This window comes from Sphaeramia orbicularis, chromosome 16 (genome assembly GCF_902148855.1).
Source record: "Sphaeramia orbicularis chromosome 16, fSphaOr1.1, whole genome shotgun sequence".
NCBI classification, from domain to species: Eukaryota; Metazoa; Chordata; class Actinopteri; order Kurtiformes; family Apogonidae; genus Sphaeramia; species Sphaeramia orbicularis.
The window spans coordinates 53,937,354-53,946,900 of record NC_043972.1 but is presented as its reverse complement, the minus strand read 5'-3'; the positions used below and the strand labels follow the sequence as shown (position 1 = coordinate 53,946,900).

At 38.3% G+C, this 9,547-nt stretch overlaps 2 long non-coding RNA genes across 2 annotated transcripts; both read left to right on the top strand.

The window, feature by feature from the left end:
• The first annotated feature begins 4,582 nt into the window (after positions 1–4,582).
• Positions 4,583–7,232, top strand: LOC115434980 (uncharacterized). The gene is made up of 4 exons (XR_003937621.1): positions 4,583–4,697; positions 4,803–4,844; positions 6,730–6,876; positions 7,120–7,232. It is a non-coding gene; the product is annotated as an uncharacterized LOC115434980 (long non-coding RNA).
• Positions 7,233–7,397: 165 nt separating this feature from the next.
• Positions 7,398–8,326, top strand: LOC115434981 (uncharacterized). Its single transcript, XR_003937622.1, has 4 exons — positions 7,398–7,514; positions 7,729–7,797; positions 7,884–7,978; positions 8,264–8,326. It is a non-coding gene; the product is annotated as an uncharacterized LOC115434981 (long non-coding RNA).
• The last annotated feature ends 1,221 nt before the right edge of the window (positions 8,327–9,547 follow it).

Genomic DNA, 9,547 nt, shown 5'->3' with positions numbered 1-9,547 from the left:
GCTTAATTTATTTATTTATTTTTTAAATTTTTAATATTTTTATACTTTAATTTCATTTCAAACATTTTAAAGGTTTGAAAAATGTTAACACTTATAAGAAAAAAATATATAGATTTTGTTATTGTTGTGTTGTGAGGAATAATAATGTTGGAGATGTCAATGTGCACTCACTGTTGAAATAAATCCACATTGTGAAGCAACCTTTACTTGCGCTGAATTGGAAATATTTTAGAAAATACACTGAATTAGAAGGATTTGCAGAACAGTGTGTAGACCTAACATGTAAGGTTAGAATTGCATGATTTTAATAATAATCGGTCGTGATCTAAAGTGGGCCGGTCTGAGGTATGAAACTCCAGGGCTGAAAATGAGTCTCAGTCCGGCCCTGCCTTCTCAGGCATAGTTCTCATCTTGTTGCTTTACTTTGCTTCCCTTCCTCCTTACTACGTGTTTACTGCAACATGACCAAGTTCATGCTGCCTTCCAGTGGTATGAAAATAATATTCAATTCCAATGTCGACTTAAAAATTGCACATGAGCGACCCCTCTTCACCCACTAGCTGGTTGTTTTAAAGATTGTGCAGTTTGCAGGATGACTACATAAATGATACAGAATTATCAACTAAGTAACTATGTAAACTAACCATATTTAGAAACTATATTTACAGCACAATCTTACCGCCTGTGTTTTGATGCATCCTCTTCCTCTTGTAGTTGATGAATGAAAGTCTAAAACAGTTTGACCCATGCAGCAGGTCCAAATTAAGTGCGTGTCCACCATGGTTATTTTTTATGAACAGTATGCAGTCGTAATTCCCAATTTGCAAGTGGTAAGTGTTATCTTTTCCCATAGCACGTGAAGGCAGCATGTCAGCGTCCAGTGCACCTCACACTTACATAGCGGATATTTCAAGAGGGCAGTCCACTCAGAGCATTATGTTGGCTCAAGTGCTTCATATTGACACAATAATCACCCACAAATAACTGAAATTCATCACATTTTTGGGTCAAAAGTTACATGGTGTTACTTTAACAGCTAACCATTAACAGTAATAAAAGAAATATTGTCTCTATCTTTGTAGGCAAAATAATTCAACAAATTTAAGATCAATGTTTATTAATTAATTAATTAATTAATTTAATAGGGACAGTGCATATTAATGAACATCTACAACAATTGCAGCTGTAAATATGCCAGATTGTAGCAGCAGTGCTAATTTCCATCTGTAGTCCCTAGGCAGGTGACAAGAAAGACAACTGACAAAAAAGCAAAATATTGTAAAAGACATTATTAAAAAAAACAGTACAAAGAAATGCAAAACATCATAAAAACACACAGGACAACACAGTGAGGATGATCTACTGATGGTCACAGGCTTGGTTTTCCTTCATCCAATGTTTAAGTTGTGATTTGAAGGAGGCATATGATTGTGAGTCTCTTATGTTGAGCGGTAAACTGTTCCAATATTTAGTCCCAGTGACTGAAAGTGCAGTTTGTCCGAAAGTAGTGGATCTGCGTGGCACCTCACAGTCTCCTCGGGCTGTGGCCCTGGTGACCATCCCACTGACAGAGCGGGATTTGATAAAATCTGTCAAGGGAGGAGGGGCAAGTCCATGCAAGACTTTAAATATCAAGCAAGCATTTTTAAAATTCACAAAATTATTAAAATTAAGAAATGTATATTTATCTAAAACAATGCAATGGTGAAAATTAAGTGGTTTTTTATCAAATATTTTTATGGCTTTTTTAAAAAGTGATTCTAAAGGTTTGAGTGATGTGCCAGCAGCAAGTGACCAGGAAGTTATGCAGTATTCAATATGAGAGAAAATCATGGAGTGTAAAAACATCTTAGCAGCATGTAGGGTCAAGAAGGGTCTGACTTGTTTAAAATTTTGTACATTAAAATTTACTATCTTCAGTCGCTTTATGTGTTGTTTAAATGTTAATGTTGGGTCTAAGGTTAATCCGAGGTACTTGAACTCACTGACCAAATCCAGTTCCACCCCATCAAGAAAGATGTTCGACTGTTTCAGTTCAGTAGTCTTTTTGGTGAACATCATGCAGACTGTTTTCTTTGTATTAAGCTGTAAACAGGATTCCTTGACCCAGTTCTGCACATGGATCATGGTAGCTGTCAAAATTCGGGAGGCTTCCTGTGGATTTTTGGCATGTGTAAAAATAACTGCATCATCTGCGTACATTTGAGTGTTAGCATTTAGACAGACTTCAGGAAGATCATTTATAAAAATACTAAATAAAATAGGCCCCAAAATACTGCCTTGGGGGACCCCTGTTGGACAACTGAGGTAAGATGAATTGGAGCCAGAGAGGGACACGCACTGTTTTCTGTCACACAGGTAAGACTGAAACCAACGTAGTGCTTCTGGTGAAAGATTAAAACGGGTCAGTTTAGATAAAAGAATGTGGTGATTGATGGTGTCAAAAGCCTTCTTGAGGTCTAGAAAGACAGCTCCTACACAGGGATGTTTATCAAGAAGACTTTTGACTTTTTCAATAAAAATACAGTTTGCAAACTCTGTGGAGTGATTATTACGAAATCCGAATTGCATTGGATGTAGAGGTGTGTGTCCAGTATTTAAGTGTGCATTCAGCTGCTTTGCCACCCATTTTTCTGCAATCTTGGAGATAGTAGGGAGAATACTGATAGGCCGAAAATTAGCCATTTCAGTTCTATCACCAGACTTATAGACAGGTGTGGCTACAGCCAGCTTCCATGCTGACGGCACAACACTTTGTTTAAAACATAAATTTACTAAATGAGTTATGGGTAAAATTAGTGCATCTTTGTGCAGTTTTAAAAAATGAGTACTGAGACCATAAACATCCTTAGCCTTTGAGTGGTTGAGGGAGTTAATAATGCTGGCCACTTCCCCTTCTGAAATTTCCTTTATCCTAAAAACGGCCTGACAAGGATTGACAGGATAATGTGCACAGTCAGGTTGAGTAAATTGTTGGGTTATCTCACTAACAGAATCGACAAAGTATTTATTCATTTCAGTTGCTATAATAAGAGGATTTTGCACTAGGGTGTCATTTATTTTGATTTCAAAGTTATTAGTCACATTTTTGGGTTGTTTACCAGTTAATTTATTGATATTTTTCCAAATCACTTTGCTATTTCCTCTTGCATCATTTATAATGATGTAAAAATTTGCTTTGGCCTTACGAATTAGACTTGTTACTTTGTTTCTAGCTGAGGTAAATTTCTGCCTGTCAGTGGTTAGACCAGATTTTAGACCTTTCTTAAGTAATATATCTCTCTTTCATCTTTTTTCTACACTCATTGTCTATCCATGGTAGCACATTTCTATTGTTTTTCCTTCGTCTTCCCCTCTTTGTAAATTGTGCCATTATTTTATTTACTATCAGTCCAAGGGATTCACAACCCTTTTCTATATTATTGTTCATGAGAACTTCACTCCAGTCAGTATTGTCAGGATCTGTGCCTGTGTGACTCTTTGCTCCTCCCTTTTGGTCATGGTCTGTGCCGGTGTGACCCTCAGTTCCTCCGTCTCCTAATCATCCTCATCAGACTCACCTGCTGGCGCTGCGTGGCTGCAGCCAATTACCTCTAGCCTATTTAAGGCTTTGGTTTGCAGCCATGCAGCGCTGGTCCATTTTTCCTCTTCACTCTTTCCCATAACCCGGACATTATCCATTTTCATCTATGGACTCTGACCCAGGTTTTGTGTTATTTTTGTCTTCCTTTATGGACTCTGTTCTTGGTTCAGTGCTTTCCGTTGTTTAGTTTTTATTTTTGTTTAATAAACTTGTGTTTTTTCCCCTTCAGTACCGTGCATTTGAGTCCTCTCTTTTTTTCCCGTTGTGACAAATATTAAATTCAACATGTCTTAAACAGAACTACACAGAAGACAACAAGACCCAGGGCATAATGGAAAAGAGCCAGTGGGACCCTAAAAAGATATGTTTCCAGTACAAGAGGCTCACCAGACTGGACGACTTTGTGCACACCTACAAGGTGATGCACAAAGCTCTTCAGAGAGAGTACCAGGACTCCATCAAGACCAAGGTATTTATTCTAGAGATAATGTTGTGATCAAATAATGTGCTTGATTTTTTGATGATCATCAATGCATAAACTGGGGAAAAACAGTTAAAGTAGTTGGTGTATTTCATGATATTTGTTTATCGGAATTACTAAATGTTGGATTCAGAGGATATAAACTGGTTGTTGGAGAATGTAAGTACTGAAGTGTCATATTTTTAAATACATTTCATACATTACTTTCTATAGTACTTTAATCCATATTCTTAACCAATAATACACTGTCATTGTCACTATGTGAAAGCACAGAACATTATACTTTTTTGATATTTTATAATAATTCCTATTACAGACCACAATGAATCATCATGCTTAACCAAAACAACTGCACAATAAAGTAAAAAAAAATGTTTATAAGAAACAGACATCAACAATTTGCACTCAGTCAGTGCTTCACAGAAGTTACTAGTCTTGTCATGTATCCACAATCTAAAATTGAAAATAGAAATTCATTACTTGCTTAAGTAATAACAATACACTCCGTTTTGTTCTGACAAGACCCACAAGGTCGAGGTTGAAAGGTGGAAGCAGAAGAAGCGGGGGAGGAAAGGTGTTTATGTGACACCCATGAAGAAGCCTTTCGCATTCCAGAAACCTAAAAAGCCAAAGGTAACAACAAGATGTTAGTGAGCACCATCGGCTGTAAGATAAGAGTATCATACTATTTGGTTAAATGAAATATAAATGAGTATTCTGTGCCATTCTGATTTACAGGTTTCCAAGAAAACATCGAGCCAGACTGAGGTACACAAAAAGGTCAGAAACAACACAACTCGATGACACCATATTTCATCAACACAGTCTCCACCTTTTGTTTAACACTTTCAGTGCCATGGGCCGATTAAATCGGCTTTACGAAAACAACCTGTAAAGTGCCACGGGCCGATCAGATCGGCTTTGGAGAACACGCCACATTTGTGTACAAACAAACCATCCACCCCATTTCTTTCACACATTTCGATGACGTTCTTTCTGTGTCCCCCTTTTGAGACCAAGCAGACGGGAATTTGAGGTCACGCGACCGAATAATATTTTTATATCTTTTTAATGTTTCTTATTCTCCGGTGTTTCATCAGAGGGAGTCCTCCATGCCGGGGGGCGGCTGTGGACTCCGGGGGCTGTGGCGCCTTCTCTCACTGGGGTCCGCTCCTTTCTGGTGGGTGAGGGTCCCAGTTGGCCCTCTCTCACGAGTTGGGATGCGGGGCTGTGTTGCTGGTGCCTGGTCGCCGGGGTCGGCGGCTGCCTCCTGGTGCGGATGGCTCCCTGAGACAGCGCCTCCTAAATTGATGTTTTACTTTTACATGTACATTTTTGTTCTGGTCTACCCGTGCTCAGTCAGTCTTCTTAAGTATGTGTGAGCTTGTGGGTTTGCATGTATATATGGGTTTGCATGTATATGTGTGTGCAGGTGAGTGGGTGGGTGTGGGTGGGGGGCGGTACTGATTTTTAAACTGATATGTAAAGCACTTTGTGCTACAGTTTTTAATGTATGAAAAGTGCTATATAAATAAAGATTATTATTATTATTATTATTATTATTATGAATTATTCAAATTACGATCAATAATGAATCGGCTGCGTCCGGTGCGTTTTGGATCTAATCAGCAATCGGTCGGATGTTACCGAGCGGTTTCCTGCAGGATTCTTCAAATATTATGAAAACGACGCGAAATACTGAAAAACGGCCAAATTCTGTGGCACTTTTGAGGCTTATTATCCCCTTAACTGTCTGGCACTTAAAGAGTTAACAACTTAAAATAACAAGGCGTAGAACTCCTCTGCTTTTGATAATCAAATGTTATTTCTGTAAGTAATGCACATATATTACATTGGAGGATGTATGCATTTCATGCAATTCAGTCTCATGTTGATCATAACTTAAGTCTCCCCAACAGTCTACAAAGTTCAGTGATGCCGACGACCAGCAGCCCTCACCTGGACATGTGCCAGCAAAGGTGTGTTTTCTTAGTACGACATAATGGGATGTAATCTTATCTGCATAGTTTTATAAATCCATAGATAAACCTAACCTGATAAGTAACATGTGTCCTTTACAGTGTGATGATAACTACTTTGACTGACACTGTGCTGGAGAATCCCCACCATCAGTACCACCACCAATGCTGGTCCCCCAACAAGACAAGAGATTGTCCATTAAAGTCTCCGAAGCACTCACAGTATGTGTGTGGAAGGCAGACTTGACAAAATTTCATGTGGATGCAGTTGTCAACGCTGCAAATAAGAGCCTGAATCATGCTGGGGGGCTGGCACAGGCTTTAGTTCAAGCTGGAGGACAAGTGATCGCTAAAGAGAGCGACCAGCATATTGCCAAGTGTGGCAAACTGAAACCTGGGCAGGCAGTGGTTACAAGCGTAACTTACCCTGCAAATATGTCATTCATGCAGTCGGCCCACGATTTAAAAAAAAAAATCCATCTTCAACTGTGCTCTCCAAAGCAAAGGACACTTTAAAAAATGCCATAGAGAGCATTCTCCAAAAAGTGGATGAACTCAAAATTCAGTCAGTTGCTATACCAGCAATAAGCTCTGGCATTTTCCAGTTCCCATTTGAACTGTGTTCAGACACAATAGTGTCCACCATAAAGGAGCTACATGATCAACAAAAGCTCAAAACTCCACAGCTTGAAGTTCACCTTGTGAACCATGATGACCCATCTGCAAAAGAAATGGAAAGAGCCTGTCTGGAAATAATCGGAACACCAACTTCAGAAGCCACAGTGTCTCAAAAAATGCAAAAGAGTGAAATGAAGACGGATGAAGAAGAGCAGGTACTCTACGGATAGGAGTATTCTCAAATTTTGAATGCATATTGGATCAAAATTACATCAGTCATTGACTGAGTTTTTCCAATGGTTTTATCTTGATGCAGCCTGTTTAATAGTTTGATAGGTGATAATGTACTTTAAAAAATTTGAACATTAATGATTATATTGACTTATTTCACTTGTCATGACTTTTCTTTAGATTAATGGGATCATATGAAAAGCTAATAAATTGCACTTTCTTTCAAGCTAAAGTCACTGTGGAAAAAGAAGAACATAGAAGTGGTCGTGGCAGTCATACCATCTGCCAACCAGTCTGGTTCATCCTTCCTCATACATCACAGTGAACTCTGATCACTGAGACCTCATCGCTGGTTGACAGGCGAGGTATTTGGTGGTTTCAACTCTGCCAACATTTCAGATATCGCACATAAGGTTGTTATACTGACTACTGCAATAAGTATTCCAAGGTTTGAAAGCTGTATTTCTTCTTTCTTTTTCCATATTAGGTTATGGAGGGTCTCTTCCATCTCTATGCCCAAGAATTCAACCTTGGAAAGAGAATTTTTTTGCTGAACCATTACACAGCTGGTGTGATACTCTTTGGAGAAGGACAAGGAGTAAGACAGCACAGCTTGCACAGGGTAATGGGAGTTTTCATTCTTTGATCCTGTCAGACCTCAAAAAGGCTAATCTTATTACAAAAAATGACTTTCATTTTTCAAAGTTTTCAGTTCTATTAGAGTATTTAGGGATTTTGGTTAATATAATGATTAATACATCTAATATTGAATCTGACGTCTCATTATTAAAGAGAGAATTGTACTGACAGTTATTTAATTTTTATTTACATTACAGACAGACTTCAGCAACTATGAAGCGATACTTGCTTTTGTAAATGTTGGCGGAGTACATTGGAAGTTACTGGTACGTGATTGTTACTTCAATGATGATCTGACATCCTCTTGTGTTACGTGTATATGTTATGTTTTGACATGAAAATCTTTTTTTAGTATGTATGTCCTGCCATAAATGCAGTATATCTGTTGGACCCTGTGGCTAATAAGTCAGAGCAAGCTGATTCTGCACATGCTGCAAAAAGAATCCGGTAGGTCAAAATATTTTTTTCATAAAGGTTAAGCTTAGTTTTTTCTTTTGTCCTGACACAACCACTATATGTAGAGCAACTAACACATTGATGAGAAATTTTGAAAGACATTAGTACTGGTCTCATATACTGCTTCCAAGTTGAGTGAAAAAGTTGCTATTGATTTATATAAAACAGAGGTCACATCAACAATCACAGTTCTTTTATGCAGCGTTATTGATTTTTTTTTTTTTTTTTTTTTTTTCAACCAGACTTTGATGACAATATTGCATGTGGTTTCCATAGTGATTACCTGAGAAGGATCGTCCATGGCATGAACGACTGGGGGAGAATCAGATGGAAAGGAATGCACTAGCACTACTTAATGATTCAGGTTTGTCATTTTTCTGTTTTCTAAATTAAGTAGTTAATCTTGTTCATCTTTTTATTTTAGTTTAGTTTGGTGAACACCTCCATGATTAGAAGTCTGATTATTTTTATTGATTCCTCTGTCGTTTGAATAAATTAAGAAAAGTCTCAGTAAACATTTATTTCTGATCTCCGTTTGTATTTTCTTCTTTCTTCAGATGGAAGTGATCTCTGTAACAGCCACTGTGATCAGGACTATGTGAAGATCAGCTGAGTCCAGATGATCTACAGATATCAGTTCTTAAATTGTAGCTCCTCAGGTCTTCTCCACTCCTCATGTCTTCTCCTCCACTCCTCATGTCTTCTCCTCCACTCACTCCTCAGGTCTTCTCCTCCACTCACTCCTCAGGTCTTCTCCTCCACTCCTCACCCCTCCCTCCGGTGATGTCAGAGACGGTGAGGCAGACTTCCTGTAGCTCCACCTCCTTGGTCCACCATGTGATTTTAAAGGAAGTGAAACATCCTTCCAGATGATTCATTGAGATGGATTAATGAGTAACCATGCAGCACCGACAGTTGAGGAGCTGAAAAATAAAGAACTGAGACGAGGTTTTTCATTTGATGTACAGTCAGTTTACCAGTAGGGGGGGGCTTATTTCAGGAAAATTTTCAGATTCAACTTTAGACCTGATTTTCTGATGCTACAAGATGTTCTAAGCACTCCTCTGTCATTTTTTTTTTTGGAAATTTTCATCCAACCCCCCCCGCCCCCCCCCCGACCCCGAAAATTACTTTTTAAACCCTGAAAACATGTTTTGTTTTTTTTTTTTGTTTTTTTTTGTTTTTTTGTTTTTTTGTTTTTTTGTTTTTTTGGCAGCTTTCAAACCTTCTTCACTTTGATAAAGTACAATGTAACAATCTGCTCATGCTGGGCCCTTAAATGTTTTTTGTGAGACATGTCATGTCTTAAGAGTGCTTTGCACTACAAAAGGTGTAGTGTCAAGGTCAAATTATAGGTCAAAGGTCACCCAAATGGTCACAAATGCATACTTCATAGAATTAAGCTGTTAATGTGGGTTCTTCCAAATGTTGGGCTCAGGTTCTCTCCTCAGAACACACCACAAACAACTTCCATTTAATAAGACACACTAAACAGAACTATTTACTCAATGTATTATCCATGTAGACATGTCAAAAATAACAAACGGTAGTTTCACATGA